Below are 13,377 nucleotides of genomic sequence, written 5' to 3'. Positions count from 1 at the left end.
GTAGCAACACTTCCAATTTTCAGATTCAAGGCACCATCCAGATCCTTGCTCCTGGTTCAGAGTTGCCTTTATGTTTAGTTTGATAATCAAGTCACTTTTATAGCCTTATCTGCAAGAAGAGCCAGGTTATGTTACCAGAAAAGACAGCAGCATTTACTGATGTTTTTGCACAATGTTGCAAATACAATGCAAATTAAATGTAACCCTAGCTGAAACGTTACCTTTAAAGTTGTCAATTAGCATAGTGGCACAGAATGAACACAAATTAGCTGAATTACTGCTTTATTAAATGATTTTGTACACAATATAATCAAAATCAATAAAGATACAAAAGTAAAATTCCATTGCAACGATCAGAAAACATTCTGAAATGTGATGAAGCCATTTATTAAGAGTGGTTTTGCCTGCGGTGCAGAAGGGGAAAAGCAACTCTAAAGGAATTCATACAAGCTCCTTTGTTATAGCTCGTCGCCATTATTAGTAGATTGCGTCTGTAGATTCTACATTCAGGACACCAAAAGGATTGATAAATCACTTGCAGTCTGAAAAGAAATCATAAGAATGAGTTTAAAATTCAAAAAAATGCAGACTGTGTTAATTGTGTTACGAGCCAAAATATTTTTTGCATACATTACTGTGCAAAGATATTATACTCTGGTAAATTCAGGCTTACACATCGCAAGTGAACATATGAAATGGCTGGGCAGAATGGCAAAACTCCCAATGCAGTATTAAATTGAAAATTACACATTAAACTTCAAATTTAAATTTTCACATTTCAGCTGGGTACAGCTCAAACTTAGATTGCATTGAGGGCAAATGGAAAGAACAGGTTATATAAATTCACATGCAAATTCTATGGCACTAAAAAAAGTAAGAACTTGCATTTATTCCATATTATCCCAAAGTACTCAATGAAGTACTTTTAGAAGTCAGTCATTCATGCAAATATAGCAATCACTTTGCATACAGCAAGGTCCTACGAACAAATGAGATAAATAGTCAATTGATATCTGTGGTGTTAATTGAAGGATGAAAGGTTGGCTCTTTTTCTCTTTGTATGGTGCCATGAGATTTAAGCAAACTTGAACAGGCAGTCAAGGCCTCAGTCTAACATCAGAGGGGGGAAACACTTCAGACAATGCAGCACTGAAGTTTAGGCTTAGATTATGTGCTCAAGTCCTGAGAGTGGCACAAACACACAACCTCCTGACTCAGAGGTAAGGAGAAGAAAAGAGTTGACGTTTCGAGTCCTCATGACTCTTCAACAGAACGGTTGAAGGGTCATGAGGACTCAAAACGTCAACTCTTATCTTCTCCGCCGATGCTGCCAGACCTGCTGAGTTTTTCCAGGTAATTCTGTTTTTGTTTTGGATTTCCAGCATCCGCAGTAGTTTTTTGTTTTTATCAGAGGTAAGGATGCTACCGTTGATTCAAGCTGACTACATATACAGTATGCAAACTGTGACCGAGTAAGCCAGTCATTAAAATGCTTTGGTTATCACAAAGGCTCATAACTGAAACATTAACTAATTTATTCTTGGCACCACATGTTGACTGACCAGAGATTTTCTAGCATTTTCTATATTTTGTTTCCCCAAGCAAACAAGTTTCAAAACGTCAACGTCAGCACAAGCTTGTGCAATTAAAAAAGCTTCACTTAAACTTGAAATTCTTCTACACTGATTAGTTGGGCAAAAAGACCAACTTTATAAAAGTAAAATGAAGGAGGAAGATTGGATGTCTGCTCAAAGCTAACAGTAAAAAAGAAGGTGGTTAAGCAGTGCTCGAATTTGGTCCTTTATACTATAAATGGAATGAATTATAGATCAATGGTAGAATGTCTGCCTATGTCAGAAGGCTAAGGATTTAAAACTCACTTCAGACAGCCCTAGCAAGTGGAGATGAGTGTTGCTGCATTCTGAGCAGGCATACTTGCATCTAATGTGGGCAGAGTCTACCCCCAGTCCAAATCACATCTGGCTGTTCCCTTTGGTTATAGGGCACATAAAAAGGGGTCTTCTTTCTTGAAAGAACATACAGCACAACATCCTTCATGTAAATGCAGTCAAAGATATGACACTTGACACAAGAAAGTACAACAATTAGCATCTTAATCTAACATTCTTTAAGACTGCTGGAAATCAATTACTGTTAATTACAATTATCCAGTTTTAAAAAATACAGTATTTGAGTTTTAAATTAATAGTTTTGAGATTAATAGTGGGGCTGGTTATTCAAAGCTTTAGGAAAGGTTTTTCAGATTGTGACATGATCGTTATTAAAATTAAGTTAGTAAAGTTCTCTGGTAAGTGAATTTTGCTTCCTTTAGATAAACCTGAATTTTCATTAAACATAGTTAACTTGCCAAAGTAGCTTATGCTAAGATCTGGGTTTTTGAAGTACACTGCAGGCAATATACTATTTGCAAGCTTTGCACCACGCCTGCTTAATCATTCATTCAGCACACCCAAATGTGAGCGGACTTCCAAATTATGATGTCAGTGGATGCCTGTGCTGAGTAATCAGTAACAGAATTTCAGATTTAAATCAGGGATGATTGATGTAGTTGGTTGAATCAAAGCTTATCCTTGGGACAGGTCTCTGTCAAGGAACAGAATGGAGTCTCAGTATTATTGAGGGCCACTGGTTTGTCTCACATTATAATTATATGGATCCAAATGTAGTAGTTTGAGTTGGTCACATGAAGCAAATTAAATGCCAAAACGGTACATACCTCAAATGACATGAGTCAGCACTATCTTGCCTTTATGCCTGCACAACAGGCATTGTAAATAACCATCCTAAAACATTAAAGTGCTGTTTAAATGTTGTGGTGGGATCTGACATCTGGGTTTAATAAAAAACAGAATTTATGATATATGATCAAGTACAATCAATTTACACAGTCGGATAAAAAACAAAATGGTTATGGCTAAGTCAAGACCTGCACAATATTGAACTGTAAGAACTTAAAATATTTTTCTAAAAAACAGATCCAATTTTCTCATTACTTTCATGCTGTTAGTTTTTCAGTTATATTTCTTTTTTTTCCTCAGCTTTTATTTGAAAGAACAAAGGCTATAGTAGACTCCCAAGGGTCCTGACCAACATTCCTCTCAATCAACACTAATTAAAATCAATTATGTTTAACTGCAAAATGGCCATTACAATTCAGAGTAGGTCATGAACATGGAGTGCTTTAAGATGCATTTCTATACAAATGCGTTTTGCTGAAGTAGTTTAATTTTAAAATGAGTTCCTATTCAAAATAGAAATCCTTTAAGCAGCGCTCATTTAAGGTGGCCCCATTGATCCTGGTTCACAATCTATCAATGATTAATTAAGCAGGACCAAAAGTTATGATGGTTGTTTCATCCACTGGGTGAATTAAGGATACAGTTAATAGGAAGCTTGGTTAAGTATATGGCATGCAAATCTGTGGTTTCTATATGAAGTAATCAGGGTCTAACTGCAAATCCTGCCAAAGTAAACCTCATCTAAATGATCTTAATCTTTGTTTGATAGCAGAAACATTGAAATTGGAAGAGTTGGTTAATTGTACAAAAGATCTGCTTTCTAGCAAGGGTTATTCTTGGAAGTCCTGCACTAAATCTAAGGCAGTGGTTTCATTAATTATCCAGATTTTTATTTTAATCCCTTAAATTTGAGAAATACAAGAATAAGACAGACAAGATTTATAAACATGTTTATGTTCCTATAGCAACATTGTTATCCTTGAAAGCTAAAGGACAATCAACACTGAAAGAAATGAAGAGCTCTTAACATGATTAAAGTGGACCGGGTTCTATGTACAACCCAAAAAGCACATTCTAAATTAACATATACTCAAAATTATGGGCTATGTAAAGGCAACAACATTTTGCATTGAACATCAAACAATGAAAGTCTGACTGACAAACCAGAGTATGGATTTAATTGTCTACATTCTAGACCAAAGGGCAGAATCTTCAATTAATAATGTGATTTATATCACTGCCATCATACTTTATATGTCCTAACAAATTAGAATGAAGAGCTGCTCAGAAGTATTCTTGGTCCCCAGTTCCCCTTATCCTACAGACAGAAAGTGCAGACTATAGCTGTTTTTGCAGCGGTCTATCATATCCTATTTTTCCCCATTCATCCTTTTCTTTGCATTCCACTGCTGGGCCTTATCTGCCTAAACAAAAGAATCAATGCTATAATAGTCGTTGACCACAGAGGTTTTTTACTAAAAGTCCAGGTATGTAACATTTTATAAAGCATAACTGAGTGTATTCTATGGACTACAACCATTAGAAAGAACATGAATTCACTGCTTATATTCCAGTTGGTGCAATTACTGGGAAAGAATATCATGCAATTTAATAATGTATTTTGAAACCAGGAAAGCAGTTTAATATTAAAATTCAAGAGACCATATCAAATGTTTGCATCATTGGTTATACCCATATAAATTAAAGTAGTAATAAATCTAGCCCAGACTGACAAGCAATTATGTTAGCTAACTGTGATGACTGATTAATTTAATCAGTTACAGTTCTAAAGGAAATATGCCTCACCAACATCAGCAAACAAGCTACAAAAAGATGGACGGATTATGAGAATTGAAGAGATCACTGGTGTTTCCAATATACTCATTAGCCTGAATGAAAAGTGTAACAGTACTTATTACTCCACCTGATCTGCCAGTACATGCTGGCATCACCTTGGCAAAGTTTAAGTCAAAACTTGAAAAATATTGAGACAAATATTGAAGCATTGTAACAAATTAAGAATGATGATATCTTAGACCTACAACTGTCCACTGCACTCTATTCCTCCACTTCTAGCTTCTTGTGCACCAGCACTCTTGTCAATCTACTATTGGTGGTTGTACCCTCAAAAGCTCAGACCCACTCACCTGGAATTTCCTCCCGAAATACTGTCTTTCATCTCCTTATCGAAGCTTTTGCTCACCACTCCTCATTTTTCCTCCTTTGATTTAGTATTCATTTTTTTTTTTTTAAAAGATCTCGTGCTTGAATGCTTTCCCATGTTAAAGGAACTAAATAATGTAGTCTCAACAACTTGCATTTATTTCTTTCAGCCTCTGATTATTTACTGCCTCATTTTGCAAAGTTTTAATCATCAGAATTGTTCCACAGAAATCTATAAGGTCCTTGTCTACTCACTGAAAGTAAAACATTACAATTAGAGCTACTGATTTAAAAGGTAACCAAGTCAAATTTCATTAATAAACACATTAAAAAAAAAGTGTTTTGGCATCAAATTTCACAAGTCCATACATCCTCTTCCCCCATCCCCACATCAGTGGCCTTTAATAAAATGTATTGGCAATTTCTCCAGAACCTGCACTGCAGGGTGACAAAAGGAGTTTGGAAAGAAGCTTTAAGAGATGCTAAAGTCAATACATTTTAAAAAATAATATTAGGGAAAGGGGATGGCCAGGTGTGATGTGGGCCCCTCAAAAACCAATAAGGGTGATAGTCAATGAAAATAAAAAATGGCAGACATGTTGAATAATTATTTTGCTTCAGTATTTACAGTAGAGGAAGAGGTCAGGATGCTGGACTTCGAGGAAGCTAATAGTAAATCAAAACGAAACTCACCAAAAGTAACACAAGCAAAAAAGGGTGAAGAATGCCCTTGAAGAGTGACAAATCCCCAGGACCAGATCCTCAGGGTTTTAAAAGAAGTAGGTGAGAACATTGCAGATGCCCTGACTATAATTTCCTAAAATTTTCCCAATTCAAGGGCTACACAGTTTTGAATAAAGTCCCAACTCCCTCATATCTCAACTCAAGTCAGAATATGCAGGCCGTGAATGGAGTGGCACATAATGACCACAAGCAAGGGAAACATGGGACTTACTGTGAGCACAAGTAGTTGGTTTGGGAATGTGTATACAGTGGAAGGCACAGGCACATTTCAAGCCCAAGGGTCATTTGAGACGTTACAAATACCAATCAGTTTGCATATCAGGAAATTCCCCAACTACTTAACACAGCTTCCACAACTTACATGAAAATACCAGTTGCAATTGAGGGTGAGACAGCTACAAAGATACAGATCAATGGCAATGAAAGGAAAATGGCAAGCATGAAAACATTGGACATTTAACATTTAACAGGTGCAACATTTTTGACTAATCTTTCTGGCCTTGAGAACATAAATGGTGTTTATCAGACTGTAATCTCATTGAGCGAGAGAGGATACCATAAATGCCAAAGCACAACTCAGGCTGTTTTTAAAAAAAGCCATATAAACCTCAAAACTGAACCTACGATCTGACAGACATTCCAAAAAAGAGAAAGAATTTAATGTAGCCAGTGAATGAATGGCACTGGCTTACCCTTGCCCATTTAATTTGCATGAGCTTCTGCGTGACAAGTTGCTGAGTGTGAAGAGTGAAATGGTGTGGTGCTTCCTACAGAACACCCAGGATGTGTGTGAATAGGGCAAGTAACTGATTAAAGAACTGTTAATCATCAGCACAGGGTCTGAACCAGGAGTAAACTAGAACAGTGCAAGTCAAATTAGATACAGAAAGCGAAATTAAGCAAAACAGATAGATTGTATTGAGAAAAAATACGAGATGATAGAGGATTTAAAAAAAATCTCCAATTAAAAGCTGAAGGAATAAGACTACATACCTGTAAAAGTTAATTTCAGAGCTACAGATGTTGTTTGGCAGTAATTAGTACTTTCCATGCCAAAAAGGATACATACTCAATGGGCAAGCCCTAACTTGACAAGTGTAGCTTGTATCTAATATGCAAATAGTGGAACTTCACGCTGTTCAATGCACTTGAATGGTAACTGAGATGTTGGGTGGAATTTAATGCCCTCCCCATGGCAAGTTTGGTGGAGGACATTTAATCAGGCAGGAGGGCCACAGATGAGACCCCTCCTTCCTGTCACTGCCTCATTTAAGTTAATTGCCTGTGGCAGGGAGGCAATTAATATTCCACTTAAGGGCATCCCTGGTATATCAGCAATCCAAGGCCTCAGGTGGGCAACCTACCAGTAGTAGCCACCACCTCCCCAGTGGTCCCAAAAAGAGGCAATGCAGTGCTCTCACCAGCTGTCCAGACAGGCCCCTGTCGTCTCCATTAAATACCACCCACTATTTCTGGAAGGGCAACAGCAATGTCGGATGCCAACTTCCAGGCACGTATGTTTTTAATCATGCAGCTGCCCTCACCAAAGTTTGTGGTGTGACTTACGCATGAAATAATGGTAATTTGACAGTAAATTCTGGCCGGATACAAAGCTGGAAGATGGAAAGTTTAACAATTACTGGCAAGATTGAAACTCAAGTTAAAATGCTTTTCGTTTGTGCACAAAACGCAAGGGAGTTTGAGACATTTAATTTCAAGTGATATTTCTAATAACTAGTGATAATGCAGGAATCTGGAGTTCACACAAACTGCACGAAACTGGAGCTATTAATAAACCGTTGAACAAGGAGATTATAGCCTTGAAGTTGAGTTCATCAAGTAATAAACTACTAATTACTACAAGACAGCTGCTGCACATTACTGGAGTTGATAAATGTACTATTTTGAAAGTTAGAATGGCAATACAGGAATTATACAATACTATGCGTGCTCAACCTTTGCAGAGGAATTATATATATCACATGGTCCCTCAAATTTAGTTTCAATTAACTTAAAATAAATACGATCTAAATGGAGTCATGCAATGACAGTTCTGAACACTGGCCTCTGCATCATAGCATCAACCCAATTAGAGTTCTGATTATACCATTATCAAAATACTGATTACGTGACATGGCAGTAATAACATTAGCAGCCTTGGCATCCCAACGCTGAGAAGGGACAATGTGCCCTGTGCTCCAGCTTTTGATTATTCAGAGACACCTTCGGAAAAATGCAAGTGTGGGACAGAAATGACTTGCCTGCAATTTCTTCCAGGAGAATAGTATGCCGACATGCATGCCAGGTTTTCTGCTTCTGCACGCCATAACTTAATACAATGGGGTGAAAAATCACAGGGTGGGAGTACAGAAACAAAGAATCATAGCATTGTTTTCTAGATTCAGACTTGAATGATGCCCAGGAGGTAAGTATCTGTGGCCAGTTCAGTAGCCAGTATCTTTAGGAAAAGAAAAAAATTGGCCAAAAAAAAAAAAAGCACTTGCCTATTTTAAACAGAGGCATCTTGGAATAATGGAAGGGTTACAGGAATTAAGCCAAATAGTTGAATGCAACTCTTGCTTACTATTTGTAATTCACAACTTTGTATTACTGACCCTAGAGAGCATTGTATAAGTTATATTAAGTACAGAACAGGCTAAAGATTATGAAATGATATGAGAACAGAGAAAGGAGCACCAAGGTTGAGAATTTAAAAAAAAATGACTCAGAAAGGAGCCCATTATATGTCTATGTTGTCTGAAAAAAAATCTATCCAGCCTAATCCCACGTTCTAGCCTTGTAGGTCACAGCACAAAAGAGCTATGAACCTTCAAGTGCATATGCAAGTACCTTTTAAATGTGATGAGGTTTTCTGCCTCCGCCAGCTTTTCAGGCAGAGTCCCACACCCCATCAGCCTCTGGGTGAAACATTTCTCCAACTCCTCCCTTTTTTCTACAATTACTTTAAATGATCCCTGATTATTGACCTCACTAAAGGAAAAATCCACTATCTAGCCCCCTCAATTTCATACACTAAAATCACCCCTCAGTCTCCTATGTTGCAAAGCAAACAACCCCACCTATCAAATATTTCCTCATAGCTAAAATTCACCAGTTCTGGCAACATTCTTTGAAATCTTCTCTGTAAAACCTCTAATACAATCACATCCTTTCTACAATTCAGTGTCCAGAACTGTACTGTGGTCTTTTAAAAAAATATATAGTTCTAGCATAATCTCCCTGCTAGGTTTTAGCTAATAAAAGGAACGTATCCCTTATGTCCTAATTACCAACCTACCTGTCCTGCTACCTTCAGGGATCTGTGAAACTCTTTCGAGTTATCAACAGTCACAGATTACAACTCTTTCGAGTACAATCACAGTTCTTGGTTTCCGAGAGTGGGACATGAACCCACAACCCTCTGATTCAAAGGCGAGGGTGCTATGAACTGAGCCACAGCTGACACCTCCCATGCACACACATTGGAGGGTAGCGTAAACATTTTATGTACAGGATGTGAAGGGAGGAAAGGGGTTAGCTTTAGTTAGTTCCAGCAAAAATCCAGTAACAGGCAATTGGGGAAATAGCTTCATTTTGTGCCATGAGCCATGTCCCCATATATAAAGCAGGCTTTATTTTGCATCTAGGTTTCCCATTGTCTGATGCAGTGCTCAAAAGTACCAATGGGAAAGTACTTCAGTTTAAACTCCTTCAATTTGTTGCACAGCAATTTGCATGTTCCAACAGACAATAGGTACCTGTGAATTTAAACTAGTTAGGAGACATATGAACATATTAATTAGGATCAGGAGTAGGCCACTTGGCCCCTCAGGCCTGCTCTGCCAATCAATAAGATTGTGGCTAATCTGATTGTAACCCCCTGCCTACCACCTGATAACCTTCCACTCCGCCCTTGTTTATCAATAATCTATCTACCTCTACCTTAAAAATGTTTAAAGACTCTGCTTCTACTGCCTTTTGAGGAAGAGAGCTTCAAAGACCACTCAAATTCTCATGTCTTAAATGGACAACCCCTTATTTATAAAATAGTGAGAAACATTAAAAAGAGACATCAAATGATTCCATGACAAGCCCCCATGATACACAAATAGGCAAATTACATACCATTTAAAAGCTAACATTTATAAAACAATCCCCAAATCTTATTTTAAAATAAGACGTCCAGTGCTTACACACAATTTCAAGGAGCAATGCAAATTAATATTGGCTAGTTTTGCAGTGATTTGAGTCAGTCATTAGAGCACAGAAGGTCATTCAGCCCAGAATCCATGCCAGCTCTGTGAAGCAATCCAAATCAGTCCCATTCCCCCACTCTACTCCCATATCACACCGAAGCAACATCTACACAAAAATGTCTACTTCGCGAGAACAGAACGACCGGCCTAAATCTGCTCTTTTATTTAGGACAAGGTGACAATTCAGTAATACATTGGGAGCTACACTTGACCAATCCAGATTTCTTCCCCTTATTCTTATACAAGTACATACTACCCAAAAACAAAATGTGGGGCAATATCAGAAATGTGAACTATATTCTACTTACATTAGATCACCAAGCAAAATTAACTAACAAAAGACTAAAATTGGCCAGGCTTGAATACAAAGATAAAAACAAAAAGCTAAAAGCTACTGCGGATGCTGGAAATCCAAAACAAAAACAGAATTACCTGGAAAAACTCAGCAAGTCTGGCAGCATCAAACGTTACGTTCTCGAAACGTTAACTGATTTCTTCTCCGCCGATGCTGCCAGACTTGCTGAGTTTTTCCAGGTAATTCTGTTTTTGTTCAGGCTTGAATACATTTTGTCCCAAATCAGTGTACTTAAAACGTTCACACTGTCCAAGGTGTGTGTACACGCTCAGAGATCCCTGAAGGCTGTAGGTCAGGTGGATCAGTGATCCAGGCAGCATAAGGGAACACATTCCTTTATTGGCTGAGACACAGAATAAAAGAGCAGGGAGATTATGCTGGAACTGCATAAAACACTAGCACATCATTCTTGCCAATACCCCTGGTTACCCTGAAAAGGCTATCTTTTGGAATGAAGGCTTTCAAAAGGAAAGCACAACTGGCTGGATGGGAAATCCTAGGGAGTTAAGAGTCAACCACAGCGAGGCGACTGGGAGCCATGCGCTGGCCAGTGTAAACAGTGGGTTTCAGCTCTTCCCTTCCCTGAAGGGCACTGGGGATCCAGATGGAATATGTACAGCAGCCTGCCAGCATGTGATATTGCCATAATTCGCCACGTTTTAACCTTGCCCTGCCAGCGCACCTTCACAACCAGGCATCCGAATTGGGGCTTTCACATTAGCTCAGGAAAATCAAGCTACTGACGGAACATGGGTTACACTTGCACGACAACGTTTAAAAATAAAGTTGCATAACTTTGCAGGAGAGCATTGCGGGCAGGCTCTGAAAATTAGCCACAAATCAGAAGAGCAAAAGCTACGGTTGATTTGGACGCCCGCTCTCCTTACAAGGAAGAGTGTATTTTGTTCCCCCCCCCAAAAAAAAACACTTAAAATAACGAACTCGCTTTTTAATATAAAGGTCTGGAACAAGCTGTACACTAACTCACCAGGAGTTGGATGCCGGCGACATCACTCAACGCCGCTGCGTTCGCCGCTTCACACTTACTGTGAAGTGACTACTAATGACGGGGATCATCATCATCACCCCGTCAGGCCCCGCCCCCTCTCCACTCCAGCACGGGACTAACCGAAATACCTTCCATATAAGGAACGTGCGGCTCCGCCTCTGTTCAAACTCACCAACGACATCCTTCGCAGGTTACGTCACCCTGCGTCGGGCTGAAGAAGAGGAGACGTGAGAAAGAGACGGGTGGTGCCACCATCTTAGGTGGTTGGAATGAGATGGAAGGGAGAAAACAAAAACGTATAATTTGGAATTGAATGTAAGAAGGTTCAAAATAGTGACTAAGCTTTTGGTAAATTGTTTCTTATTCTTTGGGGAGAGTAGGGCATTATTTGTAACTGATAGAGTAAACATTACAGCAATAGCAGAGTAGAAACAGGCCATTCAGCCCAATAAGTCTGTGCTGGTTTTTATGTTCCTCTCACCTTGTTTCATCAAACCCCATCAACATATCTTTCTAATACAAACAGAAAATGGTGGAAATACTGAGTTGGCAACATCTGTGCAGATAGGAACAGAGTTAATTCTTCAGGCCTTTTATCAGAACATGAAATTGGCTTGAATCATTAACCCTCTGTTTCTTACTTCACAAATGCTGCTTGGCGTGCTGAGTGTTTCTAGTATTTCCTGTTTTATTTCAGATTTTTAGTATCTGCAATATTTTGTATTTGTATTAAAATATTCTCTCCCTTTTTCCTTCTAGATGTGCTCATCTAGCTTCTGAAACACATGTATGCTATTTGTCTTGACCTCATCATGAGGTATTGAGTTCCACAGTGTCACCATTCTTGAGTAAATAAATTTCTTCTGGATCTCTATTGGATTTATTAATGACTAATGTTTATGGTCCCTAACTTTTTGGAGTGCCACAGTGATCAATGCTGGGGCCTCAATTACTTACATTATATATTAATGACCTAGATGAAGGAAGTGAATGTACTATTGCCAAGTTTGCAGACGACACAAAAATAGGTGGGCTAGTAAGTGGGGATGACACAAGGAGCCTACAGAGGGATATAGACAGGTTAAGTGAATGGGCAAAAACTTGGCAGATGGAATATAATGTGGGAAAATGTGAGGTTATGCACTTTGGCAGGAAGAATAGAGGAGCTCTATATTATTTAAATGGAGAAAGGCTGCAACACAGAGGGGTTTGGGAGTCCTTGTGCATGAATCCCAAAAAGCTAGCATACAAGCTCAACAGGTAATAAGGAAGGCAAATGGAATGTTGGCCTTTATTTCAAAGGGAATGGAGTATAAAAATAGGGAAGTCTTGCTAAAACTATACAATGCACTAGTTAGACTACACCTAGAATACAGTGAACAATTTTGGTCCCCTTATTTAAGAAAATATATACTGGTATTGGAAGCAGTCCAGAGAAGGTTCACTAGGTTGATCCTGGATATGGAGGGATTTTCTTGAGGAGAAGTTGAGTAGGATGGGCCTGTACTCATGGGAATTTAGAAGAATGAGAGGTTACCTTATTGAAACACATAAGATTCTTTACATCAATGATTTAGATGAGAGGAATGAAAACGTGGCTAAATTTGCAGATGACTCAAAGATAGGTAGGAAATTATGTTGTGAAGAGGACATGAGGTTTCAGATGGATATAGATAGGTTGAGTGAGTGGGCAAAGATCTGGCAAATGGTGTTTAATGTGGGGAAAATGTGAAGTTGTTCACTGGCAGGAAGAACAAAAAAGCAGAGTATTACTTAAATGGAGAACGGCTGCATAATTCTGAGGTGCAAAGGGATCTAGGTGTTCTAGTACATGAGTCACAAAAAGTTAGTATGCAGGTACACCAAGTAATTAACAAGGCCAATGGAATGCTATCCTTTATTACAAGAGGAATTGAATATTAAAGTAAGGACGTTATGCTTCAGTTATATAGGGCAATGGTGAGACTGTACCTTTAACGCTGTGCAGTTTTGGCCTCCTTATTTAAGGAAGGATGTAAATGCATTGGATGTGGCTCAAAGGAGGTTTACTAGATTGATACCTGGAATTAGTGGGTTGTCTTATGAGGAAAG

The 13,377-nt window shown here is 38.5% G+C and overlaps 1 long non-coding RNA gene across 1 annotated transcript; it reads right to left on the bottom strand.

Annotated features, from left to right (window-relative positions):
* Positions 1 to 265: 265 nt before the first annotated feature.
* Positions 266 to 11,386, bottom strand: LOC144679531 (uncharacterized). Its single transcript, XR_013576359.1, has 2 exons — positions 11,266 to 11,386; positions 266 to 542 (listed from the first exon to the last, which is right to left on the bottom strand). It is a non-coding gene; the product is annotated as an uncharacterized LOC144679531 (long non-coding RNA).
* Positions 11,387 to 13,377: the final 1,991 nt, after the last annotated feature.

This window comes from Cetorhinus maximus, chromosome 4 (genome assembly GCF_964194155.1).
Source record: "Cetorhinus maximus chromosome 4, sCetMax3.hap1.1, whole genome shotgun sequence".
Lineage (NCBI taxonomy): Eukaryota > Metazoa > Chordata > Chondrichthyes > Lamniformes > Cetorhinidae > Cetorhinus > Cetorhinus maximus.
Note: the sequence above shows the minus strand (reverse complement) of the source record. Positions and strands in the feature narration are given on the sequence as shown.